Consider the following 12685-nt stretch of genomic DNA (forward strand, 5'->3'; position numbering starts at 1 on the left):
GGCCTGACCTTGGCTCAGGCCCCTCCTGGGGGGAATGCTTCCATAACCCTTCTCAGGGCTGCACTTTCCTATTGCAGAAAGGTTTTCCTAAACCACCAGAGCTAAAAACTGTGCTAAATTATTCTCCTTGTTGATGTTCCCCAGCAGCCTCAGAGACTGACTAATCTTGACCTTCCCTTCCTCCCTCCTCCCTCCCTCCCTCCTCCCTCCTCCCTCCCTCCTCCTCCCTCCCTCCTTCCTTCCTTCCCTCCTTCCTTCCTTCCTTATTTTTGGCAACAGCATCTCACTGATTTTTTTTTTAATAGTCTGAGGTTTTTCTTATCCCTTAATTCTTTGCCTGAGTTGTGCTGCTGAACTACATAAGCTCCCTTGATCACTGAGCAATCTCCACTTGTCTCTATTGGATAGCAAGAGGTGAAGTCAAGGTCGTTTTGGATTCTGACACTCTCACTGAACTTTTTTTAAGTTTTTGTGACTTTTGGCCGCAAACAAATGCCCTAGTTATGTTCTATTTCCTGTACCAGGGAACCATGTTTTAATTGGAATAATTTGAATTTTTAGCTTAGCGTCAGTCCCTGAAAAAAGAATATCCAGGACTGAAAAAATTCTAAACATTATAATATTTAATGCAATCCTTATCCTACCTTATCTCTTTTTTCTTTTGATTTTTGAAAGAGATCAAAGAAGTGATTTATTGATAGTCTTTAGAAGTGAGTGCCAGCAAATAACGTGCAGCAGCAAAGGAGGATGGAGACTGGATTATGTGCAAATGTCTCTCTTCTTTCCTATGCATTCTCATGACTTGCTGTGGACATAGCATCCCAAGAAATATGGGAAGTTTGCATGCAGAGTGACAGACAGAGCAAGTTTCAACAAGAATTCCTTTCTTTCTGGCTCAACTGCCCAAACCCAGCACCTTGGCTCGCAGCGCTGCAGTTTACGTGCCTCCTGTACACGTGTTTGTGTATGTGGGGCTTTTGAAAACAAACGGGGCGGAATCACCCTGGAAGAGCTTCACAGGCTCGTGCTGCTGGCACAGCCTGGAATAGCAGACTCCCAGAAATCCATTGCGGGCAGGCAGGTAAGGATGGGAATTGTTTTCTCAATTGCATGAGTCAGGTTTTTTCCCTTCACTTTGTATTCCCATAGGGTGGTGCTTTTTCTGATGAGCACGTTCAGCCTCTGGAAACCCTCCAGCATCTTCATGGATGCTGCCTCCAGGGATGCATCCCCCATCCTCTGACCCGGCTCAGCCGCCTGCAAGCCCAAGATCCTGCTCACTGCTGTTCCCTCTGCAGCCACACTCAGCCTGCCCATCCTGTCGTCCCACACTTCCTCCCAATTCTGTGTCCCGACTTTCAATCCTGGTGGATGTGCCGGAATTTATGCTGAGCTCAGAGAGACAGGGGACATCCGTCTCACTCCTCCAGTGGGCTGAAGGATTTGCCAAAGCTTTAGGTGACTGGCAGCCCTTTGAGCTGCACAGAGGTGTCAGTGGAGGGATTACAGAGTGTAAAATGATGCACAATTAAACACCCAGGGTATTTATTGGATCTAAGCTTACAGCAGATGATTGTCCTCTACATTTTTGCTTTTTTTTTTTTAAGTAAACCATTACGTGCTGGCCTAAACCCAATCTCTGGAGGAGCAGATTAGCAGGACTATTATGCCATCTTGCCTAATATCTCTGAAGATTTATTCCCTCTAGGAGCTATAAAAAATATTGTGTAATCTCCTCTAGGTTACAGACACACTGGCAGTCACACCTCCCTGATATCAGGATTGCCAGTGACTTCAGGGCTGATGGATGGATGATACTGTCGGAATATAGATAAACTTGGCCCTTGCTGTATCATGAGTCTGATTTCAAAAGCAGCAATTTTTTTTGCATAGAGATTGAATGTATATAAGCTTGCAATTTTAAGAGACATTTGTTCAGGGATTCCATGCCCTGGCAGTCTTGAGCATGTGAAACCCCTCAAGAGAGGCTGCACAGCCAGGCTGCTGCCGCCCTAATTAATCCTCTTGCACATTGGCATTTACAAGCAATAATTTGACTCTCTCTGTTTTATTAAAACACATATTGTAAAGTGCTCAGCTGAGGAGGAAATTAAAATTTCCTTTCACACCCAAGGCTTTCCTGGTAGTGCAAATACCTTGACATTGCACTAGCCAGCATGTTGTGTGGACAGAGCAGGGCAAAGCAGTGCGAGCTGTGCCTCACAGAGGGCCTGATTGAGGGTGTTTGTGCAGTCATGAAACTCCTCCTGCTGCAGAGCTGGGGAGAGAGAGGAGTGAAAATAACCTGACTAGATCTTTAGCTGGTGCAGTTGGGAGTAATCTAATTGATTCCAGAGGAGCCACCCTCCCTGACACAGTGTGGGTGGAAATCCTCAGAAGGGCTTGCGTTGAGGACCTCAATATTCATAAGTGTCTCTTATAGAGCTTTGTTCTTACCACAGGCAGCTCTGAAAGAACCTGGTGATGAAAGGGTCAGGAGAGAGGCCAAGGGTACAGCTATTCCAGCTGTTCCACAGTTGGGATGGGAGATGTGCTCCATAGCTCCATCCTGGAAGATTCTGAAGTGCCTTTACTTATTCACTCAGAATAATTATTCAGTGGAAACACTTAGTCAAGTGAAATAACTACTCAGGAGAAAGTAGCCACGATCAGGAGGAATGCACAGCAGCATTTACAGGAACAAGAGGGAAAGAGCAACTTTTGCTGGTTGAAACCACAAGTGAAATTATAAAGCAGGAGAAAACCCCGCTTGAATCTGAGCCAGGGCTGTGGGCTTTCACTCCTGCGCTCGTGACAAGTGCGACGGGGTTTTTAACAATGAGACACAGCCAAGGATGTAGTAGAGCAATGCCTCCCATGAGAAGCAGGAGGATCCCCTTGCACTGACATTTTCTGCCTCCCCAGTGGACTTTATCCTGGGCCCTCGCCATTAGGTGGCATCAAAAGTGCTGGGCAGTGTCTTGGATGCCCCTCAGGAATCTGTATCTTTGTTTTTCATTTAATTTCGTAGCTATTACTTCTAATTCCTTCCTGACCCAAGTGCACCTGGGTGTTGAGTGCGCTCCTGGGTGAGAATCTGTGGGATTCAAGTGCCCTCATGGAACATTGTTCTGTTGGAAGGCACTGTATCCTCAAAGTAAAAACTTTGTAATTGTAAGCAAAGTGTCTACAAGGTTCATAGACAATCAGATTCAATATTTTAATAATATCAAATAGCCCCAAAATTGCAGAAGAATTTTGCTAATTTCAAAATTCAAAGAAATTTTTCTTTTAGAACCTGATATGAAAGTCAGTTTGCTTCTGTTTTGAACAGAATCTTGAAAAGAAATATTCCTGTTTAATTCGGAATGAAAATAAATGCTGACAATGCAGGGCTTTTGATGTGCCCTGGATGCAAGTCTGCTCTGATGGGAAAGTCAGATTGCTGGTTTATTACCTCAAACACAGCTCTGTGCTAAACCTCAGAGACACACAAGAAATTCCAATGAGTTAGGGCTCACTTCACCTTTCTGCACAGGCACGTCCCTGAATCTCTTAAATGCTGCTTCTGTGTTGCAGTCCTGGGGAGGCCATCAAAAAAAAGCAACTGTCTCTATTTTTTCAGGATCTTTAGAGCTGCAGAAACATAAGCCTCTCTGGCATTTTTGCCCTGCTCTGTTAATTAGGAATGGTAACGTGGGATGGAGCTGCTTCCCTTGAAACCCCTACCTATGTGGGGTTCATCAGCTCCTGATGCATTTCCTGCCTGGCTGGACTTAAGTCCCACTCGCAGAACTTGCTGTATTCCCTGCTCAGGGAAGCAGCTGGCAGTTCAGGAGTGGGCTGACTTGAAAAATAAGGATGGAATGTGCTCGGAGCTGGGGTGGTGGGAATGCTGGTTTGGATCGAAGGGAGAGCAACTTTACCTTCTTAATCATCCCATGTTTGCTTAATTATCCCAAAGTATGTTTTTCATTCCCCTGCCCCATCAGAGAATGTGAGCAGGGCTTGTTGTGAGCATTAGGAAGTATGAAAGGTGAGTTTCCCTGTAATCCCACATATTTCCGAGTTGCCCACTCTCCCCTCAGAACAGCTGCTTTGACTGCTGCTTTTTGTTTGCTTTTCTTCCAGCAGTCCTGCCTTTCTTTGGCCTGTTTTTCCATCTTCTCCTCCTCCTCTTCTGAGTCATATGTTGACACATCTCAGTGTTGGCCCTGGTTTTTAGAGGGGGGCATTGTTGCTGCATGTAGGTACGAAGAGGGGTTCTTTTCCTGCTTGCCACATGAATATCAAAATTCCTGTAATTTCTATTTCTGCAAAGTCAGGTGTTCAGTGTCCAGTTCAGCTGATGCCAGTTCCCCTTCACAGATCTGTTCTGGTGGGCACCAGCTGGAGTTGATGAAGACCAGAAGATTTTTTTCCAAAATGTGCTCTCTGTCCTCCACAGTCCCATTTCCAGTGCTGCAGGAATACCAAATGTTTCCGGTAACATGCAGGTATGGAAAGCTCTGCCCTGTTGTCAGGTTGTAAATGGTGATGAAAGACAGCTGAGAACTGTGACTGTGTTGTGGCATGACCAAGGTGTGACACTGATTCCCATCTTAGGATATCCCAGCTGGCCATCTTGTCCTGATCCATGGACCTGCTCATTTTGGAAGACCTTATTCCCTGTGGCCCCAGGAATGCAGCTTTATCAGGCCACTCCCGTATCCTGGGATAGCCTCTCCTCACTTCTTCCCTGCTGCTTTTCTTACTGTCCTTATTAATACAAAAGCATCACTGGCGGGAGACTGGACTGAAGGCTTTACAAAACAGCAATTCAGATTTTGAATTAAGAATAGTTTCAAATTAAAACCACTTCTTAAATGACAAGGATCCACTCTTCCTGTGGGAAACTAATAGACCAGGGAGTTGCTGCACTGATCATTTAACTCGTGTCAGGGAAATCAGTGCTGTTCACATTCCCTCTGCTACAACTCTTTAGAGCCTGAATTTTCTTTGCCTCTTGCCTTCCACACTGAAGCAGTGAATGCTTCAAGGCAAGGAGTGTCTGTTTTACAAAACATCTGCATGAACGTTCTCAATCGTCATTTTAGGCCTCGTGGCACTAAGTTACGAGGGGACGCTGCTGTCTCAGATAGTACAGAGTGCGTGTTTCATAGAAATCTTTTCTCCTCTAATGATGTGCTTTGTTTTCAGAAGGATTTCTGGCCTTTCAATCCTAGTGTTATTCTTTTCTCTGTACTCCCCCTCCTCTGGGTGATGGCTTGCTGCTCTTCACCCTGCTCAGAAGACGGTACAATGAACATGGGTTGTGCTCACTGACATAAAGACAGATCAATCTGTATTTATTTTGTATGAGGAACTGGGAGCCATTTCTCCAGCTCAAAATAGACTGATTTTGCCTCGATGGGCTGTGTGACCCCTTCCCTTTGTTTTCTGCAAACGTCTGTCCGACCATTTTTATTTACACCAGTATATTCATGGAAAAGAGCATGTCTCAAATATGGAAAGGAAAAAGTGTGACACCTTCTGAAAGCATTTGCTCAGCTGTTTTGGAAGTTCTTTGTGGGTGTTGGAGTGTTTTAATCATTCAGTAAAAACAATGCCATGTAATTTAGCAGTTCAGAGGCCATTTAAACAGCCTACTCAGTGTTCTAGGGCTGGAATACATTCAGCTGCTCTTGACCACCAGAGATCTACTTAATGCCTCAAAAACTGACTTTATGAAGTTGGGTGGTTTCATTAAGATGATTTCTAAATGGAGCCCTTGCTGACAAGCAACTTGCACTCAGAAATACTGTCATACAACAGCTTTTCCCCTCTGGGTCTTTTAAAGAGAATGTTGTAAAATGCTTTCCCATCAGTTCTTATACAGCCCAATTTAAAAATAGAGTTTGTTGTAGAGGAAGTGATTCAATAACAGGTGAAAGAATCCTGAAGAGAGGGACCCACACAAATGAAACTACAGTCTTCCACTGGGGTGAATTAGGCAGAGCAGAAAGACAAATGAAAGTAATGAGTCTCTGGTGGGCCAAGATAAGATGAGATCAGAGCAGTAGGATGAGGGAGATCTTCGAAATCCAGGGAGTAATTCTTAATTGGATTAAATGCTGGATAAATGGTTAGAAGTATAAAACCAGTCAATGTGTCTGAAAATGGGGCAGATTTACACCATTTCTTGCAGCAAGAGATTGTTCTGTTCATGGATTTGGGCCCCTTACAAGTTTCCGAGAACAAGGATTTGAGAATCTGCCTTTTACATTACAAAAATAATGGGGTCAAGATAAGGACAAAAGCTAAATACTTTCCATAGTGGAAGGAAATAAAAACAGGCAATAATATCTTGCTTTCCAACCACAGGACATTAAAGACAGTGCTTAATTAGATAGCTAGTGATTAATAGAAGCAAGTAAGGTTTTATTAGAAAGAGAGTAAAGTGATCAGAGTAAAGATTGGTTTTCCATTCTTCGTAGAGAAACCTCATTCAGACACAAAGGGCAGAATTGGTAGCAGAGAGAAAAAGGGGGAAGATTTGCAGGGAATTTTGTTGAGACAAATGGGTGGTGAGTGCAACACTGTGAAACAAGTATTGTTTAAAATATGACACACCAGCTAGAATTAGATGGTTGCTTGTGAAACGCTACTTCCTTGGAGACCTCGTCACAAGCATCTCTTGAGCAACAGGAAACCAGTATATAAATCATTGCAATATTTATTTTTAAATTCAGTAATACGTGGGGTGATCTGCTCTTAGAGTGTGCCTGCATTTAATGTATTTAATCAGTGGTCGATGTTTTCCATCCCTTCCACTCCCTAGGATAAAACAGTACATTATGTGTCTCTACACCTGTACAATAATACTGAAACATAACACATTTCCCATTTGAGCCTCCTTGTGATGAATTCTGCTGTCAGCTTCAGCCTTGCTTTGAGTCTTTCCATGTTGCAAGCGCAGGCATTTGAAGGGGGAGTCACATCCCCAGAAAGGAGCAGGTTGGATTACAAACTGTGAGGTGGTTTTAGCTGTGCTGCCTACACTTTGTTTCCTTACAGGATCACCCTCCTCTCCCCTCCCCTCTGAACCTGCTGACTGATGTCAACCAACTTCACCAGAAGGGCAGAAATGTCAAAGATAATTTTGTCGCTCTAAGTGTTGGCAGTAAATTGTTGAGTAGGAGAGAGAGATCTTGTGACTGAAAGGAAGGATTGAAGCGTGAGCTCAGGAACGAGTAGGGCTGAACGTGCCCAGGAGACATGTTATGAAAGCGCCACTAATGGGGAAATGATTGAGAATCCACATATCCGATGTGGCTCGGTAGCAAACCAGCTTTCACTGCATGCTGAAGCAGTGAAATTAATTGAGGCAGCTTTTGACTTGTGGCCCTTGAATTTCTAAGGTTCTCTGTTCTGCTTTCCTCTACAATCCAGCAGGGCTTTTTTTACCATGAAAGTCAACATTGTCCTATGGCTCTATGTCTTTAGGAGCCGAGCTGTTAAGAAAATGCCAAATAAATTGAGATTAACGGTAAAATTAAAGGTGTTGACAGCACAGAAGAGGTCTTTGGAGAATCTTGGATTATAACAGTATGGAGATCCAAAGGTGATGTACCACAGGAACTCAATGAATCCATAAACTCTCAGTAAACAATTGCATGGTCATTATTCTGGAGAGAGTTGATAGGAAAAAATATACTTCTTATATACAATTCAATCCATTTCCCTATACTTTTCCATTAATTCTGCTGCCTCCCTGGATGAACTCTGAGATGTCTTTGAGCTTCCTGAAATAGCTGAAGTGGCTTTAGAGATATTAAACCTTGCCCAGGCAAGGCCTTGAGGAGTCTGATCAGAGCTCTCCCTCCTCTGCAGAGAAGGCACATTGCACCAGATGAATTCCCAGATCCATTCACTCTGATGCGTATGGGCCTGTGAGCCTGATACTACTCTTGTGACATTGCTGGCTCGGGAAATCCTGGCTGCCTTTCAAGATGTCAGATTAGACTCAAACTTTATTATGTATCTTAACAACAGGAACAGGAATTTACCAACAGGGCCAGTGTTTTACCATGTTGTGCAGAAGCTGAGGTGTTTAGGAAAGTAACCAAATGTTGAAAGACCCGTTAAAATAGCAAGAAATGGTAACTTTTTTAGATAGGTATTTAATTCTGTGTTTTATGGGCAAGGATGTCTGTGAGAAATGTGACAAACTGGGTTCCAGATTTTCTCTGGCCAGGGCCTCTGATCTTTTGATTGTAATTGAGAGTAAATGCCTCTCTTCCATGGCATGGTGGGGAGTGTTACTAAAATCATAAACCCTTCAACCAAGCTGAGGGGGACAAGGGGATGAGGACACACACCAAGGTCTTGGTGACTGTGAGGAAAAATGCTGATGGACAAAACTTGTCTGTGCAGCTTCATTAGACACAAAGCACCGGCTTCTGCAAATCAGCAAAACTGAACCGATGGTGAAGGGGTGGACGAGGCCATACTGGGTCAGCGATGGCACTTGATGATCTTAAAACTTCTTTCCAGCCCAAATGGTCTATGACTGTGAGACTGTCATTTTGCCTCGCACCAGATGAGTCACCGGCCTCAGCCCTCCCTCTGATGAGCATTTCCTACGTTCTTCCAGCAACAATCCTTACTGCAGGAGATGTTTTTTCTCCCAAAGCCCTTTTCCTCCTGCAGGCGCAGAATGGCCCTGTGTGTGACCTTCCTTTGGCCATTCTTAGACCAGGTTTTGGTAGAGCATTATTTTTGTCTGCAGAGCAACAACAACAATCCCCGTCTATAGCTCCCATGATCTATTGAGCTTTTTGTCATCCATTTTCCTCCTTGGGTTTCTCTTTTCCAGGTTTTCCTAGTGGAGGGATAGTGAAAAAGCTGTCTGCACAGCTGCTTTGCTTTGTAAATGAGGGTTGTCAGGTCACAAATTACAGTTTCATTTGGCCACACCCTCCCTGTAAATGAGTGATAATTAAAATCAAATGGGCTGTAATAGTAATAAGAGGAACACTAATAGTTCTAAAGGGTGGGATTAGAAATAAATGGATAAATAGGATTAAAAATAAATAGGATGGCTTAGTAAACATAATTGTTGAACGGGATGAGGAGTGTGATTTGAAGCTAAAAGCCCTTTCTTGTCACAGTTGTTTGCCTCTAATATTTTCTGGGTAAAGGAAAACTGGTTGGAAATTTCTGGTCAAAGCAGAGTTTTCATGGAAAATGTTATTTTTCTCAAGTCCACCTGGATAATTTAGGTGGACAAACAGCAATGAGGAAGGGCTCTCTGCATGGCAGGGGGTTTAGAGAGCGCAGCCAAAGGGAGGGCAGTGCAAGAGGGACTGAATCCTTTCCTCAGAAATACTTAATTTTAGCATGCACCGAATAAAATTTTTTACCAATTTAAGCTTTGAATTTACTGGGTCTTTTCAGTTGTTTGAAAAGGAAGGGAGATATAAAATAGCCTCAGCTCCCGTCAGCCGGGTGTTGGTGACCAGCTGCAGCAGAAAGACGATGCTCGTTAGCTCATTAGGCAGCTCATTACTGGGATAGAAATTGGACGGGAGGGAAAGCTCTAGGTGGATTCCACGACGTGCAGCAGTGACTGCTGTTTGAACACTCTGAATGGAGCAGAAGCTCTATGAGTGATACTTTAAAAGGAGGAGTCTCTCTTAAGTGATGTTCCTGTAGGTGCAAAGCTTGTTATGGGTGGTGGCTTGGAAAAGGTATTCCTGGGTTATGCTGTGTTGTCCTTTCTCCTTGGTTTTCTGACCTAGCTCTTCATGAAACTTTCTCTAGCCTCAAAAGTGTAAAAATTTGCTGGTTTTTTTTTTTTCTTGAAAAAGAAATCTTCTATGGGAAGAATCTGCTGTGTCTGTGTGTGCAGGGGGTTTTTAGATGCTATTTTACTCCATTCTAATTATGCCCCACTATCTTTAAAAGCTGAAAAGCATTACAGAGAGCTGAGCTGACTCTTCAAAATCTCCCCTGTGCCCAGGAGGATGTTTCAAATGAGAAATAATCAGCCTCTTGCTGCTTGTGATTTCTGCTCCTACTAATCACTGATGACTGGAATAAACCTTTGTGTTCCCTTTGCTCCCCCTTGCTTTGAGTAGCTCTTCAGTGTGAGACTGGCTAGAAAACCCCCTGAAAGACCAGACATGAAGGTGACTGACTTGGGGTGAGGGTTTTTTTGTGTTCTCTCTTTCAGCTTTATTCTCTCCTGTGCAAAAAAAACTTATATTTGATATCAGCAAGTGGTTGGCTCCAGCCTCAATGTCTTCAGCAGGTAATGCCTTTCATTCATCTAGTTTGGGGTATTCTTTATGGGTTTGGTTTTTCAGCGAGTTTTACAGGTAAGAGAACTATTCTTGGTGCTGATGTGCAAATAAGTGAAAAAGTTGTATAAATACAGGTATTCAGAAACATATATATGTATAAATATATATATCTATTGTCCCTATTGCCATATGAAGAAATCAGGGTCATTCATAGCACAGAAGCCTAAAGACAAGAGTGTCCTCGTGTGTGGGGATTGAGCAAATGGATGGGGAAAGATTGACTGTGGAGATCCTGAGTCACCAGAGTAATTGACAAGTGATGTCCTTGAAAAACAGCATCACAAATACTGTTTTTTCTTGCTTTTTCCCCGCTAAAGATAATGGAGTCACTCTCTGTACACTTCAGGCAGTGTTTGAAAACTTCCTATTCGTGAAGTTAATTTTTTTGTTTGTTTTTGGTGCTAAAAAGACAAATTTTTCTTTGTTTTGTGGCCTTTATGACAAAAGAATTTATTAGCAAAAAATGTGTAGAGTGTAAATAGGAGCTTTTACTCTATTTTGTCCATTATTCCAGTTCTAGTGTGCATATTTTTAATTGCAAAACCACTTCTTTGTTCCTATATGCAAATGGTAAAAGTCTTGTTTTCTTATTTGAGGAAGTGTTAATATTTCTGCAGCAGGCATTGAAAGTGCTTTTGTAAGGAGGTCTAGACAGAGGGATATTTCCCTTCTTGAGCAAAGCACAAAAAGGCAGTCCTAGACAAAGGCTGGCTTGTTTATGGCCGTGGCACAGATAGCACCTGCAAGCAGTTAAGGCTTGGAGGAATCCTTTCATGGCCACAGAGACCCACCCACTCCTCTTGCTCCTGTTCCCCGGGGAACAGGTCCTAAGGGAAACAACAGTTTCTTCGTATTCCTGTTGTTGACTGTTTTGGGAACTGTGTGGGGGTAAAATTAAATAGATAATGATTTGGGATGGGCAGTAGGTGTGAATGCTCCTGTTAAAATGTGGGTAATGTTGGTACTACTAATTCCCCCCCCCCCCCAAATCCTTAAAAGTTCCTATCCTTGTTTGGGTAGTTTACCAACCAAGGTAAGTGGGAAGGTTTTCTGGTGCTCTTGTTCCTTACAAAACCCATTTTCTTCTATGTGCCCATTTCTAAAAGCCAGGTACTACTTCAGTCTTCACTGCTTGGATCTCTCTTGAGATCTTCGAAACAAATGCTGTTTTACCAAATGTCAGAAATAGCCCTTCTTCTTTAAAAAGGAAGGCAATGTGTCAATGTGTTCTTTCCATATGTATCTGGTGCTTCCATCTCTTGTCCATCTCATGGTGAAAGAGCAGCGTTGCTCCTCTGAGGTCTGTTGTCAGCCTACGAGGCACGTTTTAGGTGAGGGATGAACTGCATAATCTCCATCCGGACTGTGTGTGAACAAGGAGCTGTTGGTGTGAAGTCTTTTCCAAGTTAGTGACTGTTTTCTGATGCTACATTAGCCTGTGGTTGTGGTCATACAAGCTGATGGTAAGTTTTATCCCACAATTGATAGAGTTTGGGCAAGTGCTAAACCCAATCACCAACTCGGATACCTTCTGTTTATCACAAAGGTGTAGGATCCCTCCTGGAGACTTATGGCCTCACCCTGTTCTGCTCCTGACTTGTACAGCAGAGCTGTTGAGGGCTCAAGAAGTGAACCATTGTCCTGCTGAGTTTCATCCACTCAAACTGAGATGTTCTGTTGGTACTTTGATCACAGCACAGCCATTCCAAACCCTTGCCCTGCAGCTGGCAAGGTCTGTGGGCTTCCCCCGCAGATCTTCTCTGGGGTAAAAGGAATCTCTTCCCCGCTGCCAAGGGTGTTGCTGTGGGTTATCAACTCCATGCTATGGAAAACTGTTTAGCTCCCAGCTTGGGGAGGTTACAAATTTGATAGAAGTAACTATTAGTCCTTTCTTTAAGTAGCTGAAAGCCCAGTCTGTGCTGAGAGTCAGTTTGGAGTATGATGAGTGCAGACAGTAGTTGACTGAAATAACCCAATTGGAGCTTGTGCTGTTTCTGCAGTGATGGCAAACTGTAAAATCCCCCTACTGGGAGGTAATTAGGAGATTGGGCCATAGTCATCCACCACATTATCACTGCTGCCTCTGGCAGTGGATTTCTCGTTTTCCAGACAGTGGCCAAAATGCTTTGTCCTCGTACCACATCAACAGCACAAGCAGAAAAGGCTCGGAGTCTGTGGTCCAATAGTCCTCATTTTCCTTTGACTATTTGAGTCATCCCAATCTTAATATTGCTGTTGTGTATTTCTTTTCTCTTGCCCAGTCCTTTAGTTTTTTGCTTTGTTCTTTCTGGTTTATTTGCTGATTATGCAAGTAGAATGTCAAGGCTACTTTTTCTGCA

Source organism: Myiozetetes cayanensis, unplaced genomic scaffold (genome assembly GCF_022539395.1).
Source record: "Myiozetetes cayanensis isolate MyiCay16 unplaced genomic scaffold, myiCay2020 scf9, whole genome shotgun sequence".
Classification (NCBI taxonomy): Eukaryota; Metazoa; Chordata; class Aves; order Passeriformes; family Tyrannidae; genus Myiozetetes; species Myiozetetes cayanensis.